This window comes from Gracilinanus agilis, chromosome 1 (genome assembly GCF_016433145.1).
Source record: "Gracilinanus agilis isolate LMUSP501 chromosome 1, AgileGrace, whole genome shotgun sequence".
Lineage (NCBI taxonomy): Eukaryota > Metazoa > Chordata > Mammalia > Didelphimorphia > Didelphidae > Gracilinanus > Gracilinanus agilis.
In genome coordinates, this window is record NC_058130.1 from 440,557,232 (window position 1) to 440,576,996 (window position 19,765).

Below are 19,765 nucleotides of genomic sequence, written 5' to 3' on the forward strand. Positions count from 1 at the left end.
TGTGCATTTAAAAATATTATTCTGAGAGAGCTCCAGAGGCTTCAACAAAGGCAAAGAACAAATTATACAGAATAAATGGGGGACAGTCTCAGAGGGGAGGCCTCTATACATCTTGTTTATACATAATTATCAACTTATTGTCTCCCTCATTAAACTGTTGTCTCCTTGAGAGCCAAGACTGGTTTTTTCCCTTTCTCAGGATGCTCAGAACTTAGCATGGTGCATGATACATACTGGGTCTTTAAAAAATACTTGTTGACTGACTGAAATTCCTAGCAATGGAAATCAGTACCAATTGTGCAACTTTTTGTCAGAGAACAAAATTTTTGTCTTTTATTGTGTCATGGATCCCTTTGGTCTTCTGATGAAGAGTCTGGAACCCTTCTCAGAATAATATTTTTAAATGAATAAATGAAGTCATGGATCTGGTCCACAATCACAAGTATAAAGAGAACTTCAGCTTTTGGACACAATTTGAAAAAACAAACATATTCAATTTAATTTGTAAGCCTCTGGGGCTCACCTCTATTAGTGGAGGAATAACACAGAAATCTGGAGATGCAGCTAGCACATCTCTTTGCTAGTAAGATGAGGTTTTGATAATTTAGAAAGAAAACCTTTAGAGTAGGACTAACCTATCCTAGGCAAAATTATGAAGAAAGGTCCTGAGCAAGGTGTAAAGGCACTTTCTTACGATTCTTTTCATGGTCACTTTCCTTTCTTCCCTTTCTGGACTAATCTTCTAGCTCTGGGTATACCTCTATTTATCCTTTTCCAAATGCTTTTGCTCACAAGAGAATTCCCTCTAGGGTACTGGATGATAAAAACTTAAGTAAATGTCCTCTATAGGTATTTATATTTTAATAATAGTCTTTCTCAAGACCAAAAGCATTTGAGACCTACTGGAGTAAGTTTTCATGAATACATTTAATTCTGTAGCTCTTTTTGTCTTCTGCTTCTGGCACATTTAAAAATGATATAAAGAACAAAAACAGATTTGGCTCTTTAAAAAATACATAAGAGCTGTAGAGTATATTATTGTATGAAAATATATATCTCCAAAGAGGATTAAAAAAATAACTAGTATCAGAAGGATGGTAACTTTTTCTGATTAGGAAAACACTGAAACAAAACATAGACTAGGACCAGAGGGGCCCTGTGGCTCTTTTTTTTGGAGGGATGTTTTAGCTTTCTGTTCAGAATTGCTTTGGTATGGAGTAGAGAGAAAGAGTCTCCCAGTCTGATCTTAAAGAAGAAACTCAATCATTCTTAAGATAGAGAAAAACTCAGGATAGCAGGAAGAAATAGGTATTATTTAGTTAGAATAATATCAAGCTTATTATAAGGGCTTTTGATAACTGGCGGCTGGAGTCAAATCTGTCCCTCACTTTTGAATGTTCAACCCAGGAAGACTAATGGAATTCACCTTGGCTAAACTTCGTTGTTCCTTAGCCATGGTTCCCTGGATGCCTTCCCTTCTTCCCACCCTAGGCAGTTCTCAGAACTCTTAAATCAGCTTATCTTAGTCTGATCCAGCAAAAGGTCTTTGATAAGACTGAGACAGGCAGTCCTGAAGGGAAAACAGTAATAATGATAGTTAACATTTATATATCCCATTAAGGTTTACAAGATAATTTATATACATTATTTTATTTGACCTTCGCAAGAGTTTGAGGAGGAAGGTGGCTTTGTTATTCTCGGTTATTAGATGAAGATATTAAAGCTCAGAAAATAGTTAAATGGCTTCCCAGTGGCCATAGTTAATGTTACTCTGGTACCCTCTCAAGTGATTAATATATCTATTGCACAAATTGTTATGTGCATTTGTTTCTTTTTTTTGAATTAAAGGATTTTATTTAACTAATTAATTTAGACTATTTTTCCATGGTTATATAATTCATGTTCTTTCCCTCCCCTCTCCCCCTCAAGCCAACATGCAATTCCACCGTGTCATTGATCAAGCTCTATTTCCATATTATTAATATTTGCATTAAGGTGATCACTTAGAGTCTACATCCCTAATCATATCCCCATCTACCCATGTGATCAAGCAGTTGTTTTTCTTCTGCTTTTCTACTCCCACAGTTCTTTCTCTGGATGTGGATAGTTTTTTCTTTTCTCTTAAGTCCTTCAGAATTGTCCTGGATCATTGCACTGCTGCTAGTAGAGAAGTCCATTACATTCAATTTTACCACAGTGTATCAGTCTCTGTGTATAATGTTCTCCTGGATCTGCTGTTTCACTCTGCATCAAGTCCTGGAGGTCTTTCCAGTTCTATGTGTATTTGTTTCATTTTATTTCAGTGGTACTCTATCTGGGATGCCAGCAGAAAGCACCTTTGTTGTTTTAATATACAGTTGTTTGTCTTTATGCTGTGTCATTATAAGTTTCAGGCTTGCCCAGCTGATTTTTTGTAAGGGACTCCAAAAAGTTTCTGTCCTGGGGAGGCATGTAACCCAGGAGTCAATTCCATTTGCATGATATTCCTCAATGGAGGCAAATGATACTTGATGCTCTGTTACCATTGTAGACAGCCCATGATTTACTGCCTTCAAACCTACTAGATGTGTACCTTTAATTTGTTTCTCTGACCTTGTAGTACTAGTCATGTCAGTGGGTATTTTCCCCTACAGGATGCAAATTTACAACTAGAAAAAGAAAAAGCTATATAGTTTCCTGCCAGAAGGTTGCCATTTTCCTTTTCAAACTTCTTCATGTTCTACTTTGGTTCCTACTATCAATCACAGACAGGAGCATAATGATAGAGTGGCTAGAGCACTGAACCTAGAGTCAGGAAGACCTGAATTCAAAGCCAGCTTCAGATACTTACTATCTGTATGACCCTGGGCAAGTCACTTAAGCCTGTTTGCCTCAGTTTTCTCATCTGAAATGAGTTGGAGAGGGAATTGGCAAACCACTCCAGTACCTTTGCCAAGAAAACCTCAAACGGGATCATGAAGAGGCAGTTACGATTGAGAAGTGGCTGAACAACAGCTACAACATCACTCATGTGACCACATAGCCTTCTGAGTGATACTTCAGATGATGGCAAACCTATGACACGCATGTCAGCACTGACACACGTAGCCATTTCTGATGACACGCGGCCTCCCGTGGCCGCATACAGAGAAGTATGGGGCCGCATGCCGAGGATGAAACATTTGCTGTAGTGTAGTGTAGACACTCTGTGCACTATAGATGACAATTCTACCTATATTAATTTACCTACTTTGGTTTATTAAATACAGTTATATATCACAATTATACATTTTTGTTATTTAAGGTATAAATATTGTGAAATTATGGTTTTTTTTCTTGAAGTGACACACCACCCAAGTTATGCTTGGTTTTTTGGCGAATTTTGACACACCAAGCTCAAAAGGTTACCCATCATTGGCTTAGATGTTAAATCTATTTTAGATTTTGGGTGGTGGGGGTAGGGAACCTGTGATTTCATTGGTAGAAGGAACTAACTGTCAGTGAAGATACTCTCTCAGCCAATGCATTTCAGCATTTCCTCTGTAATTTATAATCAATTTGTAATTGCCTAGAAACATTGAAAGGTTAATAGACAATAAAATTAGGAACTGGATTTTTGCAAAAATGAAAAAAAAAAGATAAGCCATTAGCTAATTTGATTTTTAGAAAGAAAGAAGGAAATCAAGTGACCAGTATTAAAAAATGAAAAAGGTGAATGAACAGCTAATGAAGAAGAAATAAAAACAATCATTAGGAGCTATTTTGCTCAACTATATGCCAATAAAACCAACAATTTAAATGAAACAGAGATTTACAAAAATGTAAACTGCCCAGATTAACAGAACAGGAAAAAATATATTTAAAAAACACTCTCTTAGAAAAAGAAATTGAACAGGACATAAATGAATTCCCAAAGAAAAAAATCTCTGTTATTAGATAGATATACAAGCAAATTCTACCATACATTTAAAGAACGATTTTTTCCAATAATATATAAATTGTTTGAAAAAATAGGCAAAGAAAGTCCCAGAAAATTCCTTCTATGATATGAATCTAGTCTTGATATTTATACTAAGGAGAACCAGAACAGAGAAGGAAAATTATAGGACAATTTCTCAAAGGAATATTGATACAAAATTTTAAATTAAGTATTAGCATAAATACTAAAGCAATATATCACAAAGATTATATACAATGACTAGGCTAGATTTATACCAGGAATGCTGGTTCAATATTAGAAAAAAACTATGGACATAACTGACCACATTAAGTATGAAAACAACAAAAATATCAGATTATTTCAATAGATGCAGGAAAAACTTTGGACAGAATTCCACACTCATTCTTGTTATAAACACTAGAAAGCACAGGAATAAGTGAAGTTTTTCTTAAAATAAGTATTATTTAAAATCAAGAATAAGCTTTAACTATGATAGGGATAAGCTTTAGAATTTTCCAATAAAATCAGAGCAAAGCAAGGACCTCTATGATTACCATTAGTATTCAGTATTGTACTAGAAATGGTAGTTATAGCAATGACAAGAAAAAGAAATCAAAGGGATAAGCATAGGCAAAGAAGAAACAAAGCTATCATTTTTTTTGGTAGATGACATGCCGATTTACTTTATTTAAAAACTAATTGAAATAATTAACTTCAAAAAAATTATAGGATACAAAATTAACCCACACAAATCATTGACATTTCCGTATATTTGTTACCAACAAAATTTAGCAGGAAGAGATAGAAAGCAAAATTTAATTTAAAATAACTACAGAGAGTATAAAATTCTTGGGAATCTACCTACCAGTACACACAGAAACTATATAAATAGTTTTTCAAAACGGTCTTCACACGAATAAAGAAAAATCAGAACAATTGGAGAAATATCAATAGACTGAACCAATATAATAAAAATGACAATGCTATCTAATTAATTTACTTATTCAATGCTATGGCAATCAAATGAACAAAGAATTAGAGAGCCACAAAAAAAAAAAAAAAAAACCAACAACAAACCAGTAACAGGATTCATTTAAGGAACAAAAGGTCAAGAATATCTGGGGGATCAATGAAAAAAATAGGAAGGAAATGATTCTAGCAGTACCAGACCTCAAATTATACTACAAAGCTGTAACTGAGAACAGCATTTGATATTGGGTAAGAAATAGAGAAGTTGAACAATAGAGCCAATTAGATACACAATATCCAGAAGAAAAAACACGGTACCCTAATGTTTGAGAAACCAAATATCCCAGCTATTGGTGTAAAATTTTACACTTGTTATTTGACAAAAGCTGTTAGGAAATCTGGAAAGTAATCTGGCAGAAAGTAGGCATAGACTGTCATCTCACATAGTATATACTAAGATAAACTCAAAATGAGGACACGACCAAGACATAAAGGGTGATATCATAAGTAAATTAGTGGAGCATGAAATTAATTATTTGTCAGATCTACGGATGGGAAAGAGTTCATGACTAAGCCAGAGACAGAGAGGTTTGCAGAAGATGAAATGAACAATTTCGATTATATAAAATTTAAAAGTTTTTGTACAAACAAAGCTAATAATGTAGCTAAAACTAGAAGAATAGTAGAAAACTCAGGTAGGGGGAGGTGCTCTTAGAAGCAGATTTCTTTGATAAAGGTCATGTTTCTAAGATATCTAGGGAATCAGGTCAAATTTATAGGATTAAGAACCTTTCGACGAATGAAAAATGGTCGAAAGTTATGAATAGACAGTTTTCAGAGGAAGAAATCCAAGCTATCAATATTTAAATGAAATGCTCCAAATCACTAATAATGAGATAAATATAAATTAAAACAATTCTTTGGTATCAACTCACATCCATCAGATTGGCTAAGATGACAAAAAAAGGAAAATAACATACTGGAGGGCTTGTAGGAAAACAAGTATGTTACTACACTGTTGGTAGAACTGTGAACTGCTTCATTTAGGAAAGCAATTAGTAACTGTGCCCAAGAAGCTATTAAAGTGTGTGTATGTCTTGACCCAGTGTTACTGCCACTAGGTCTATACCCTAAAGAGATCAAGGAGAAGTCCATCCTCTCCTCTCCTTTCCCCTCCCCTCTCTGCCTCTTTCCTCTTTTTCTATGTATGTAAAATGCTTTTAAATTTAATATACTATTCTCCCAAAGCAGAGTCAGCCGAGAGCCCAAGCATAACAAAAGTTTGGCTTCCATTTGATGTCGTGACTATCTGCTTTGTGACAAGGAGTAAGAACATCCCTTCTCTTCCTCAATGTTCAATGGTAGATCTTTATCCTTTGTTGGAATATGAGTGCAAAGCAGTGGTCTTTCTATGTAATTTTCTTTTAAATCCTTACCTTCTGTCTTAGAATCAGTGGCAGAAGAATCTTAAGAACTAGGCAATCGGGGCTAAATGACTTATAGGAAGTACCTGAGGTCATATTTGAATCCAAGTTCTCCTACTTCGAGGTCTGGCACTCTAGGCTATCTTGCTGCCTCCACTACATAATTTTTTAAGCAGCGGAGCTCCAAAAGGGACAGGAAAGGAGAACCACAGAATGGACGTTTATGACATCTGATTTTTAAGTCATGGGGATGGTAGATTTGAAAGCATTTCATAACATTCCTCAGAAGCCAGAGAAAAGTAACAGCAGATTTTGAGATTCTGGGGGGGGGGGCAGGTGAATACCAGAAAAGAAAACATTTTCTTCATTTCTATGGAAGAAAAGAAAGCCACTTTCAAACAGACTATAAAGGGTTCTGCTGCTGCGGTGTGTGTTAATCTCAGCTAAGTTCCTTCAACCTCAGCCATACTTTTCTGTGGATCTAAGCTGTGGGGGATCTTTTATCACAGGCCATTAAAATTCCGATGAGTTCTGCAGAAATTCATTTCAAAATACTCATATGCCTTTTGAAGTTACAAAACTTTCTGTAAATTATGTTATCTAACTGCATGCCAGATTCCATAAACAAGCCAGCAAGCCATTTATTAAGTGCTACCAGGTGCCAGGCACTGTGCTAAGTGCCGAGGACCCAAAGACATAAGTAAAAGCAGTTCCTATTTCAGGAAGCTTAGGTCCCAACAGTAACCACACGGGCATAAACAAAAGCCAGATATAGGTAAGCCCAAAACACATGGGAAGCTGGCACAAGGTAATTTGGGGAGGGAGACATGAATGCTCTAGCAGCCAAGGGGGCTGTGAAAGGTCTTATGCCTCTAAGCCTCAGGGCTTAAACTGAGTCTTGAAGAAAGCTAAAGATGAGCAGAGGTGGAGGTGAGGAGGGTAGGCATCCCAGACATGGGGCATTGCTGGTACAAAGGTAAGAAGATGGGAGATGGAGGTAGGGTGTGGGGAAAAGCGAGTAGGAAAGTGTGGCCAAGTGGGCAGAGCTGGATGATATATAAGAAGGCTTGAAAGGTAGAAAAGGCTAGGTGGTAGAGATTTAAATGCCAAAGTTGAGTTTGTATCTAACCCTAGTGGGTACTCAAGTCATATGTAAAGTGTCCTGAAAATGAATTAATGTACATTTTATGATCTTGGTTCCCTCTCTCCTAATCCTCATTGCCTTCTACTCTCATTTTTGTTCTCTACTCTCATCCCCACATGGTGACATTATAAACAGTGTTCTTTATAAGTCTCATGGCTCTTCATTTTGAAATAAACTTTTAATACAGTGCCTTGGGTTTATATCTTGATATCCCAATTCTTCAGTCAGATTGTCAGTTTTAGGTAAGTCTTTGGAACACCTCTTTTTCCCTGTATCTTAAAACCTTACCCCATCCTGAACACAACAAGTTATTTTATGCTTATTCAAAAGAATTAGGGGAAATATTGCTTTTAAGGTGAGCAGAAATTCCATTGCAACTGGAGTTTCTACTAGGATCACAGGATCATAGATTTAGATCTGGCAGAGACCATAGAGAGCATCTAGGCTAATCCCTTCACTTTATGGATAGAGAGCTGAGCCCAGAGGGATGAAATAACTTGCCTAAGCTCACACTGGTAATAAATAGCAAAGCCAGGATTTGAATCTAGGTCATATGCGTCCATATCCAGTGGACTTCACTTTTAGAAGCTTCAGAACCTTCCACTGAACCCTGCGGCTTCTCTTAGCAAGTATATGCCAAATTTTAGATACATAACTAGCAACAGGAGGCTAGGGCACTGACACCCATATTCCTCTACCTCTTCTTACCTCACCCATCTTCCTTTAACCCAAACTACTATGACCATATAGGTACCAATCACCAAACTTGATTTGATCATTGGAGCTTCACTCTTCTTTTCCTCCAACTTCCATGGGGTCCCATTACACTCATAGGAAATGAACTTCCTCTTCTGCTCTGATTGTACTTCTTCTATAAGCACTACCTCTAACCCTACTCTTGTACTGCTGCCACCATTTCGGCCTCAATTAAATTTGCCTTGAGCATAACAATTCCTTTTTATAGCTCCCTCAGATTTGGAAGCTCCCACTCACACAACATTAAAGACATGATTTCTGTGCTAAATTGCAAATTTTGTTATTTATTCTTTCTCTAAGATCAAAGATACTGAAAAAAGCTAGAAAAACAGGAGACAACAGAGCAAAAACAGGCTTGTTGATTTTTTTCCCCCCAGCATGTTAATGTGGCACATTTGAGGAAAAGGAAAAAAATTCCAAATTAGGTTTTCTGGGAAAGAAGGGATCTGAAAAGCTAGAACATAAAGAGATGGCAGTGATAGAATATTTCACGGTATAGACAGGCTAAAAATGGTATATAACATTGGGGAAATATTCTCAGTGCCCTGGAACAGAAGGGCTGTATCTTTTATGGAATTATCTTGTGGGGAAAAAAAACCAAACAAAGGAAAAGACCTCACTAGTAAAAGGTTGGAGATACCAGATATCACAAACAGATGGAAGATGGTAATTGGAAACCCCATCATCAGGCAATTAATAGCAACTTTGAAAGAGGCAGTAATAATTCTGTCTTCTTTCACATGAGTAATTGAAAATAGCTTAATGAGCCTAATACAAAGGTATAAATGATTTGTCAGCTCAGGCATCATAAACTGTGCAGCAGGAATAAGATGAATATGCTATGTTGAGGTCTGTATCTATCTGGCCACTCCTATCCTGAGGTGAGAATGAAACTCACTTCTGCTAGTCAGCAATTGAGATTCATGGCTGCTCATTATGGATCTTCTTAGCCAAACTTGAGGATAATCTGTATAAATTCTCAACCATCATGTAATAAAAAGAACCCATTCACAGTTCTCTTCATTGGTTTGAGCCAGGATTGCTGATTTCCACTATAAGATCACAGAGCTAGGAGGAAATTCCTGGATCATCTTATCCATTTTTATAGATAAGGACTTTCTGGGCTGATGTATTTGTGGTGATCTTTCAATCCTAAGCACCCTGGGGATAAAAGAAAATGGCTGAGATATCATTTAGCTCCCCCATTGTCAGTCACCAACAGCTTTTCTGAGCTCAGGTACAGACCTTTTTTCATGTCATAGTGAAAAAGATTTTCCAATTCTTCACATATATACTGAGGGTGAGGATAGGTGAAAGAAAGGGGGAAAGATGGGTAGACTGAAAGTGATCTCTTCTAAGATTGCACTAAACTATTGGTTCTTGGACTTTTTTTTGTCCTCTAGGATCCTTTTGTACTCTTAAAAATTATTAAAGACCCCAGAGATCTTTTACTTATGTGTCATATCTATCAATATTTCCTTTGTTAGAAATTTAAATACCTGGGCATTATTATTATTATTAAAATAGTTTTGACTTCACATACCCATTGGTAGGACCTGGGGGGTCCCCAGATCACATTTTGAGAACCAGAGCTCTATCGTGACTTGAGGCTACTGCTCTGTCTAGATCATATTTGAGAGGAAAAAATGAGGCAAATGACTTTTTTTGTATTATTCTTATGTCAAAACCCTTCTATGATCCAGATACACACTTTGTGTTCTTCTTTCTTCTTATGGTTTAGTAATCTCCATCCAACAAAACTATGGTAGAAAGTGCATAGCTCTTCTTCCCTCTTTCCAATTCTCCATTTACAAATTCCTAATATTATAGAACAAAGCCTTTTAAACTTGAATATTGTATTTTCTTCTTTTTTTTACTTATTTTTCCATGGTTACATGATTCATGTTCTTTCCCTCTCCTCTTCTCTTCCCCCCTTCCAGAGCTGACATGCAATTCCACTGAGTTATACATGTATTGTCATTCAATATCTATTTCCATATTATATCATTTCTGTAATCTTTTAAAAACCCAAACCCACATCCAATACCCATATAAACAAGTGAAAAATCAAATGTTTTCCTTCTGCATTTCTATTCCCACAGTTCTTTTTCTCAATGTAGATAACATTCCTCCTCATAAGTCCTTTGGGACTGTCCTGGATCACTGCATTGCTGTCAGTAGCAAAGTCGATTACATATGACCGTCCCACAATGTTTCAGTTTCTGTGTACAATGTTCTCCTGGTTCTGCTTATTTCACTCCACATCAGTTTGTGGAGGTCTTTCCAGCTCGTATGGAAATCAAGCAGTTTATTGTTCCTTATAGCACATTAGTATTTCATCAGAATATTTCATTTTCCAATTACATGTAATAATAATTTCCAACAGATGTTTTCCAAAATTATAAGGTCCAAATTGTTTTCCTTCCCTTTCCCTCCCCGAGATGGTAAGCAATTTGAACGGGGTTATACATATATTATCATGCAAAACAAACTTCCATATTGGTCATTGTTGAAAGAGAAGCCTCATATAAAACCCAGACGCCCAAATAAAAACACAAATAAACTAAAGTGAAAAATCATATGCTCTGATCTGCATTCTGATTGCAGCAGTTCTTTCTCTGGAGGTAGAGAGCATAATAAAGCCTTTTTAAAGAGAATAAAGGAAAACAATTTCTTGAATGAGCAGCCAGTCATTAGTCCAGGAGGCTTAAATCTTTAGAAAGAGTACTGACATGTCCATTGTTCCCTTATGCTTGTAGGTGGAAACAACCTGTTTCTCTCGCCAGTTCCCACCTAACAGGTACGCCATCCTAGAGCACAGCCACAAAGTCAATCAGTTCTTCTGGTCAGATCAGAGCTTTCTATAGTCTTATCTTCCTAAAGGAACACTAAAATCTCTATAGTCTTTTCAATAATTTTTAAAAATACTTACATTTATATATCTATTTTTACCAATTACATGTAATAACAAATTCCCACACTGGTTTTCCTAAGTTATATGACTGAACCTATCTCCCTCCCTCTCTTACTTTCCCTCTTCCAGTGCTGGCAGATGATTTGATCTGGGTCATACATATATTATCATTTCAACATTTTAAATATTATCTCCCTTGTGAAAGATGAGAATGAAAATTTATCTTCTGAATTTGTCTCTTTTCATTCTTTTCTCTTTTGTTCTCCTCTCATTTTCCCTCTTACTACCATTTCTACTTTCCTTGTTCACCTCTACACTTTCTCTAATCTCCTTTCGTTTACTCTTTCCCAGGGAATGCCTCACCCATCACTGGAAATATTCTTTTTGTTAGACTGCTTAATTTTTCCTGATGACTCAAATAGGAAAGGGAGAATGCTAGCTACCTGTGTTAATTTTCATATAGTACTGAAGTCTCTATTTATGAACACAGCAGTACTTTGTAAGTCATTCTATAAATTCTTAAGTGTGTAACAGGTACCAAGTACTATTCAAAGTGCTAGATGTACAAAGGAAAGCAAAAGATGGTCTCCTGCTCTTGAGGAGCTCAATGTATAATAGGTACGACAACATGGAAACCACTATGTACAGAGATACACTGCAGGATAAAATGGGGATAATCTGAAGAGGGAAGGTGCTAGAAAGGAGTTGAAGGAGGTGAGATTTTAGCTGGGACTTGAAGGAAGCCAGGAGGCAGAGATAAGGAGGAAGAACCTTTTAGGCATGAGAGTAGCCAGTGAAAATGCACAAGATCAGGGCAGTTAGGTAACTCAATGAACAGAAAACTAAGCCTGGGTTCAAGTTCAATCTCAGACACTTTCTAGTTGTATGACCTTGGGTAAGTCACTTAACTCCAATTGCCTAGTCTGTACCACTCTTCTGCCTTGGAACCAGTTACTAGAATCAATTCTAAGACAAAAAAAATAAGAGTTTTAAAAGCAAATACATGAGGTCAGGAGATGGAATGCTTTGTTTGAGGAACAGTAAAGAGATCAGTATCACTGGATCAAAGAGTAGATGGGTGGTAAAATGTAACAAGACTCTGTGTTTGTGTGTGTGTGTGTGTGTGTGTGTGTGTGTGTGTGTAAGGGGAAGGCACAAGACATGCTCAGACGTGCTTTAGGAAGACAAGTTTGATAATTTAATGGAAGGTAGATTAGAGTAGGGAGAGACTTACAGCAGAGAAATCCATCAGCAGGTTATTGCAATAGTCTAAGGTGGTGGCAGTATCAGAGGACAGAAATAGATATTTATGAGATGTGATTTACAAAGGTAGAAATAATTCAACAATATAGTGGATATGAGGGAGGGGTGAGAAGGAGAAGGAGGGGTTGGGGACAACTATGTTTCAAGCCTGGGTGACTGGGAGGATGGGGGTACTTTCAACAGTAATAGAAAAGTTAGGAATAGAGGAAGAGGAAAGATAATGAGTTTAGTTATGGACATGTCGATTTTAAGAGCATCCATTGAAGATGTCCAATATGCAGTTGGAGACCCAGTGCTGGTTTAAGTAGACTTGAGAATCTCAGCAAGAGACTGTAATTAAATCCTTAGAAGCTGATGAGATCACCAAGTAAAATAGTATAGAAGGGGGCCCAGTGCCACAGTGGTTTATATATTACATGACCCTCACTGTCAGTGAGGATGACTTGGGCAAAGATCCAGGAAAGGAGACTGAGGAGAGAGCAGTCAGAGAGAGTATTGGTTGTAAAAATCTAGAGAGAGTCAAGGAGACAAGGAAAATCAAGTGTGCCAAAGGCTAAAGGAGGTCAAGAAGACTGAGCCTGGAGAAAAGGCCACTAGATTTGGCAATGGAGAGATCACTGTTAACTTTGGAGAGAGGAGTTTCACTTGTGATAAAGTCAGAAGCCCGAGTGTGGAGAGTTAAGAAGAGAGTGAGGGGAGAAGAAATGGAGGCAGTCACCTAAGAACTGAAAAGAAGAGAGATAGCTGGAGGGGATGGGTTGAGGATGGGAAAGACATGGATGTGTTTGTAGGCTAAAGGGGAACAGCTGGTACAAAGGAAGAATCTATCTGCTGGTAAAGATAGAATGTAATGGAATAGAAAAATATAATGGTGCTAAAATTTCTGGAAGAATCAAAAAATGGCTAAAATAGGTTCAGTACTCAGGAATCAGGGCAAAAATTCCGAGCCACTCATGGTTTTCTAGGCAAAGAAAGCCCAGAAAAGTAGACTCAGCAATGACTGACTAATGAGGAATTATGATTGGCATGTCCAGTGTTGTATGTGTGTGTGTGCAGCTTGCTTTTGCAAAACTGTCTAGCTCTCTTCTTCCCTTCCCTGGCTTCTCTCTTATTTTGTCATTGAATGCATGATTTTCCTCCTCTGAAAACCTCTCTGGGGAAAATTAAGACTCACCCACATAAAACTCCCCACACTTGGCTGTTCTCTTATCTCATACTTGGAAAAGATTTCTAAATGAAGTAGTAAACATACACACACACACACACACACACACACACACACACACACACACACACACACACACACACACATACACACAGAGCTTTCAGGTCCATTGGGAAATTAGGGTAACTAGCAGCATTAGAAATTCAAGAACTTAATGGTATTGTCTTTATTCTCAGGTTATTTTGCCCCTTTCCTGGGTCTTGTCTCCCAGTGATTAGGGAGGGCAATGACTGTCCTGTTATCTCATAAATATTCTGCACAACAATTTGCAATGCATGTTGTTATATTCTGGGGATGATCATCTGGACCTTCTTAAAGGCACTCAACTCCTCAGCCATGGCCATATTGCTTTAGAAATAAGTGTAATGCAAAATATGCAAGAGGGACTTTTGCTCTTGCAGGGGGCCAACTGAAAAGTTCTGGCAGTTAGAAGCCTTAGAATTCTAAGAGTGTTCAGTTGGTCCCTGATGCTTGAACAGAGCGGAAGGATCAACCAGAGCTCTATTTTGGCTTTCGGTTTGCTTTGGCCTGTGCCTTGTCTTTGGACATTTTGTACCTAGCTAATTTATCTGGACCTCTCCCTGACCTTCTCCATGTTATTTTCCTTTTTCCCTGCCTGTTTTCCTGGGGCTCTGGGAGGTAGGGTGGCTTTTGGGTTTTTAGTGAAAAGACTTTGTGGGTTTAGTTTTCCCCATAGGCAAGTAGGACATCCTTGAATTCAAACTATCCCTTTAGTATACCCTCTACCTTAAAAGCAGCTAAATCTTCCTCAGCTGAGAGAGCAGGTTCTCTCTCAGTCTAACCCATTCCTGAGACCCTCCCCCATCTTGAGTTTCTCCTTAGCGGCTGTCAGAAACCCCAAACTCCTCTCTCCTTCCAGACTATCCCTGGAACATTAATAAAACCCTTGTTACCTAATCAAACCCTCTGGAGAATCTTTGTGTTGAAGAAATTAGGCAAAGGGGAAGGGGAAGGAATAATTCTCTTTATTTCCTGAGGGAAACTGGAGACATCCATCTTGGGAGGAAGTAGTTGCCCAAATCTTCCTCCTGAATCCCTTCAATTTCACTGACAGGGAGGAGCCTTGTGATTTCTCCTTTGAGGACTTGAGAAACTGACAAGAAAGCCCTCAAGTCAGATTCAAACCACTTCTGTTTGGCCCTATTCCTTGTGTCTGTAAAAGTACCTTTCCTGCCTGGAAGGGTTCAGCCTGTTTCCCCTCAGTATCCTCTGTCTCTAACCTGAGTGTCTAGTCTGTGTTAGCTGCCTCTCCTGAACACCTCTCCTGTACCCTTACCATCCAAATACCGCCTTGTCCATTCCTCTCTAAACTCAGACATCCCTTTCATTCCTCTCTTATCACCACAATCACCTTTTACCCCTCTGTCACTCAGCAAGGGAAGGAGATCACCCTCTGAATTTTAGTGTACCCCCCAATTTTATCCATAACATAAGGTATTCTCATGTCTTGTTCAAATCCTCCTCTTTTTTTTTTCATCTGTGAAATGTCTGAGCATGTGACAGAATTTAGGCTCATGATTTTGTTTTGAAACAAAGGTTAATATGAGCATTAATTTGGTTTGGGGGGAAGCAGGTGGGTAGTGGTTAGATACTCTACTGGGCCCTACCTACATATATATATATATATATATATATTTTCATTTTTAACTATTAAAATTTGACTGCTGCCTTAAAAAACACACACATTAACTTCTGTTTTAGAATCAATAGTGGGCATTGGTTTCAAGACAGAAAAGTGGTAAGGACAAGGCAACGGGAGTTAAGTGACTTTCTCAGAGACACACAGCTAGGAAGTATCAGAGACCAGATCTGAACCCAGGACTCCCATCTCTAGGCTTGACTCTCAACCCACAGAGTCACCTAGTTGCCCCCTATTGCTGCCTTTTAAAAAATACCAATCATTTGTGAATAAACTGCTTTTGCCAACAATAGAACCTTCACTTGTAACAAAGAAAGAAAACCTATTGTGATGGGGTCTAGCACAAGTGCAAAGTAGGCAGGGACCATGTGTGGCCATGCAAGGAAAGCTTAGTGGATTTAGAACTAGACAAGACCTTAGAAACTATTTATTCCAACTCATTTTAATAGATGAGGAAAGTAAAGCATGGTGAAGAAAAATGACTCATACAAGGTCATACAGCTACAAAGAAGGAGAGGCAAAAATTCAGATTCCTTTGACATCACTTCTATTCTTCCCACACTGTGCTGCTTCTGACAGTCTCCTCTCCCTTCTCAAGAACAGATGGAAGTATGGTCAGCAGGGCTAGTCTGACTGAGCCAGCAGAGCTGCCATAGAGAAGAGAGATGAGGCTTGTTTTGCTTGACCCCAGAGGCCAGAACTATAACCACTGGAGAGAATTCTGATTTAGACTTGCCATAAGGAAAAAGTTCCCTAAGAATTAGTGCTGCCTCAAAGTAGAATGTCCTCCTTTGGGAAGAAGTGACTTTGACCTTACTGGGAGTTACTCAGCCAAGACTGAATGATGAACTCTGTTGGATAGGTTGTATGGAGGATCATTGTTTAGATATAGTTTCTGGAGGGAGGGTATCTTTGAGATCCCTTACAATTCTGAGATCCAGTAACTTTCAGATATATTGGTCTAGAAGAACTTTCATTTATTGTGAGCCAAGAAATGGGTCCACACTTACTCCTTGGTTCCTAAGCTGTTTATTGGCCAGGATACTTAATAGGAATACTTACACTTTGCCTCTAGTCCCTTCTCATCCCCAGATTCCTGAATACACTGGACCGGACTGTTCTTACTCGGTGACTATTTCTGACAGGAGTTGGCCATCTTCCTCAAAGGAACAGGATGTTCATTTGGGTGCCTGGCAGATGGTGTGTTTGCAGTATTATAACTTTGGTGTCAGCCACCAGGGCTTGACCCAGCTCCTCCAAAGTGTGGTGACTTGTGAGATTAAATGAATGTGCCCGTGTTTGTGAGTAAATAGCAGAGGTGAGCAAAATTTGTAATCCTGAGCCGTAACTTAGGGCATACATTTCCATGACTTCAGCTGCTAACAGTGAATATCAGTGGGCCATAAATTTAGATTTGGAAAGGATTTTTGGAGGTCAGCTGGTCCATGTGGTTGTCCAGTCATTTTTCAGTTTTTTCTGATTCTTCGCAACCCCATTTAAGTTCCTTGGCAAAGATACTGGAGGTGCTTGCCTTTTCCTTTTCCAGCTCACTTTACAGATAAGGAAACTGAGGCAAACAGAATGAAGTAACTCATCCAGGATCCCACAGCTAGACCAGACATCTGGTCTAACCTCATTACTTTACTGATGAGGAAATTGAGACCTAGTAAGGCAAAGGGACTTGTCCAAGGTCACTCAGTTAGCGAGTGTCAGAGCCAAGGCTCATAGAGATTAGAGAATCATAAATTTAGAGATCAAAGGGACCTTAGAGGTCATCTAGTTCCACATCAATCAAGCAATTGAACAACAAATATTAAGTACCTACTGGACAGGTAGGTGGCATGGTGTATAAAACATTAGTTCTGGAGTGAGAAAGACTCATCTTCTTGAGTTCAAATCTGGCTTCAGATACTTACCAGCTGTGTAATCCTAGGCAAGTCACTTAATCTTTTTCCTCATCTGTAAAATGAGTTAGAGAAGGAAATGACAAAGTACTCCAGTATCTTTGTCAAGAAATCCCAAATGAGGTCACAGAGAGTCGGACATGACTGAAAATGACTGAACAACAAAAAAGCACCTACTATTTGCTAGGTACTGTGGTAGATCCTGGGGGTACAAAGACAAAAATGAAAGTCTCTGCCTTCTAGGTGGTTCAGCAGATAGACAATCAGTCCTAGAATATGAAGTCCTAAATTCAAATCTGGCCTCAGACACACCCTAACTGTGTGACTTTGGGCAAGCCACTTAACTCCAGTTACATAGCCCTTACTACTTTTCTGCCTTAGAACCAACACTTAGTGTCTTTTTTTGAATTTCTTTTTGAAAAATTTTATTTTTGTTTTTATTTTTACTGTACTACAGTTAACTTTAGCATATCAAAATAAAGCATTATAGAATCCTTATCATAATTCTCTAATGTGTTGCCTCAGATGGGGGTATATTCCTGCAGTAATATTCAGGGATGTGCTGGTAAATATTTAACAACTGGCTTTTTGAAAAAAAATGTACCCATGACACATTTTTAGGTTCAATCAATATTATTATTTTTAATAGATTTTATTTTTTCCAGATTAGATGTCAATACAATTTCTTTATATTTGTTTTCTGATAGTTTGCAATTTATATTCTCTGTCTCCCTCCCACCCCTCCCCCCAAAGTCAGGTAATATGATATAGATTATACATATATCATCATATAATACATATTTCCATGTTCATTGTGTTGTGAAAGAAGACATATTGCTCACACTAGACAAAAATGCGTGAGGAACTAAAGCAAAGAATGGCATGTTTCAGTTTACATTCAGACCCTCTGTTCCTTCTCTGGCAGTGGATAGCCTTTTTTCTTGTTGTGAGTCCCTTGGAGTTGTCCCGGATCCTTGCCTTGTTGATAATAGCTAAGTCATTCACAGCTGATCATCATACATTATTGTTGTTACTGTGTACAACAAACATTCTCTTTGTTCAATCAACATTATTAACATTTCTCGATCACTGTTAAGTCTAGAGGCAATAAAGCAATAAACGAAGCCCTGATTTACTGCAGATTTCCAAGATGTAAATACTCACACTACAAATTTAATGGTCAGCTCTGAAAAGCTCATTCAAGCAGGTAACACTATATCCCTGTTCCCTTATTATGTGTAACAAAATCAGTCCTTGGGTAAAGCTCTAAATCTATCAGATTAGCATGTTAGCTCATCTCACTCAAGGCAAAATGGCCCCACCTTGGGGTGGAAGTCTTACCTGGCTCATGGAGTCAGTGCACGCATGAGAAAGGATCAGTTTCAAGAAGTGGCAGGGGAGCAGGTTAACTAAAAAAAAAACTTAGAAAGACCCACATGAAATGATGAAGAGCAAAATAAGTAGAACCAAGAGAACATCATTTCCAGCTACAGAATTAGTATTTGAAAAATAACTTGGGAATGCCCACCTCCAGAGAAAGAACTGATAAATAGAAACCCTAAAGAAACCATATATGTGTTATATATATATATATATATAAAACACACAAAAATATATATAACACACACACACACACACACACTTTTTGGTTGGGAAAGGGGTGATACTTGTGGCTGGGTCTGCAGAAGCCCATGAGTGGGGCTATGTTGAGTCATACTGCCAGAACATACTTTGAGAAGATCAAATAGTTTCTTAGCTGTCAGCTGCTTGCTTGGTTTATTCTCAGCCTCCTTGACTGCTTGGCTTGTGCTAACAGCTCCTCAGTTTGTCGTCTGTTCTCAGTTCAGGTTCTTAGGTGTTGATCTATAGCTTGTATTATACACTTTCACTTGCTATACTTCTATTCTTTTCTTTTTTTAAAAAAGTTAAATTTATTTGTTTGTTACATTAAAATTCCCAGGTTACTCCCTCTCTCCCTCCCCTTCCTGAACTATAGAAGTCATCATTTGACAAATAGATTCTCTCTGTCTCTGTCTCTGTCTCTGTCTCTGTCTGTCTGTCTGTCTGTCTGTCTGTCTCTGTCTGTCTGTCTGTCTGTCTGTCTGTCTGTCTGTCTGTCTCTCTCTCTCTCTCTCTCTCTCTCTCTATATATATATATATATATATAACTCTGCCTTTCTTATTTCTATTTCAGTTCTTTCTCTGGAGGTAGATATACCCAGGTTATCCTTTTAACAATAATGCTTTTATTCTTGATCCTTTAGTTTGTGAACAGTCCATGGGACAGCCCAACCATGGCTCTCCACCCTGTAACACATAGTTGCAGGACAAGGACCCTTCATTAGTTTTTCCCTCCCTCCTTTCTCTTTCGGCACAGCCTCATTTAAAGGCAATTCATCTTGTGTTTATGAAGCACATAGTACACACCAGGCACTGGGCTAGGTGCTTGTGATACAAAGTAAAAAAATAACATTGGTAAGCATTGATACAGTACTTTAGGACTTTTCTTTCTTTCCTTCCTTCCTTCCTTCCTTCCTTCCTTCCTTCCTTCCTTCCTTCCTTCCTTCCTTCCTTCCTTCCTTCCTTC